This window comes from Glossina fuscipes, unplaced genomic scaffold (genome assembly GCF_014805625.2).
Source record: "Glossina fuscipes isolate IAEA_lab_2018 unplaced genomic scaffold, Yale_Gfus_2 109, whole genome shotgun sequence".
Classification (NCBI taxonomy): Eukaryota; Metazoa; Arthropoda; class Insecta; order Diptera; family Glossinidae; genus Glossina; species Glossina fuscipes.
This window is the reverse complement of record NW_023998452.1, coordinates 894,164-895,413: the sequence shown is the minus strand read 5'-3', so window position 1 is coordinate 895,413 and position 1,250 is coordinate 894,164.

Here is a 1,250-nt window from a genome sequence, read left to right as displayed (position 1 = left end):
GTACCAGTTGTGACTTAAGGATTGAAAACCAAAATATCATGGACGGATATAGGGCAGACATAGGACAGACATATAACAAGCAGACTAGTGATGACATAGGTAGACAGCGATTGTGAACATATCAGTTGATCCATGGATATTTATATATTTTTTTGCATTAACCTTGTAGCTGGTCTTAGATTTCAATCAATTGAGGAAATAAGTCTGATTAATTCTGAAAGCTAAGGTCAACATTTCGAATCTCAAATTTGGGTTCCTATTACTTACATCCAACCAAATTATTACGCATCGTGCCACATATGGCGTATGAACATTACTTTTTGTGCAGCAAATGAAAACTCCACATATAGAAGACAATGGCAATCCCAGCAAACAAAATGCAATTAGAAACTTTGTCAAAGAGATTGATTTAGCTCTTAACCCAATATATGTTCGCCTAAGTGACGTTAGAAAGGATTCTTATGAACTTCGTTACGAAAGACGGAAATTCTCAACGCATTTTCGTTGGTCAATCATGAAACGATAGCCTTTATACCTGCGTTCATTACTGTGGAGAGAGGGAGAAGGATAAAGCAGAACTGGTCGCAGTCTTTGAGTAGCGTTCGCGATCGGTAAATATTATATCTTTATCGACTGACTCCTCCATACAGCTACGAGCGCACTGAGATTTGAACCCGCGACCACCTCGTAGTACCTCGCGTTGCCTCGATTCTTATCTTCCCGGTTATCCTTTAAAGTTTTACTTCGGAGATATTATGAGAAGTATTCGCACCTTTCGAACTCCAGCTTCATATTCATTGAATTGTTCTCTCAACGAAGCCATATTAAAGTAGTTTCCTTTGGAGATGGTTGATTTTGATGAAATTTGGTACACAGGTCTGTTTTGGCTTAAGAACAAGGGATGTTAGCAACGCATATTCGACCATTTCCCATATGATACCTTATTTTGGAAAGTCGTTGTGTGAATAATTGCATTAAGAAAAATGATGCAGACTATTGAATGGTGGGTCATGGCCCACCGTAGTTCTCTTACTTCGTTTTTATTTCTGTGTTTGAAACTCCTGTAGCAATCACCAAATACTCGTGTAGTGTTGTGACTGCTCTTAATATTTTTAGTGTCACCGATAGATTTTTTAGTTAAAGTATTCTTTCTCTCTCTCTCTCTTTCTTCTTTCAAGCTGTCTGTTTAGAACATTTTTTCAAATACCATTAACCAAAGTGTTTGTTCTATTTCTAAGACAAGGAACATT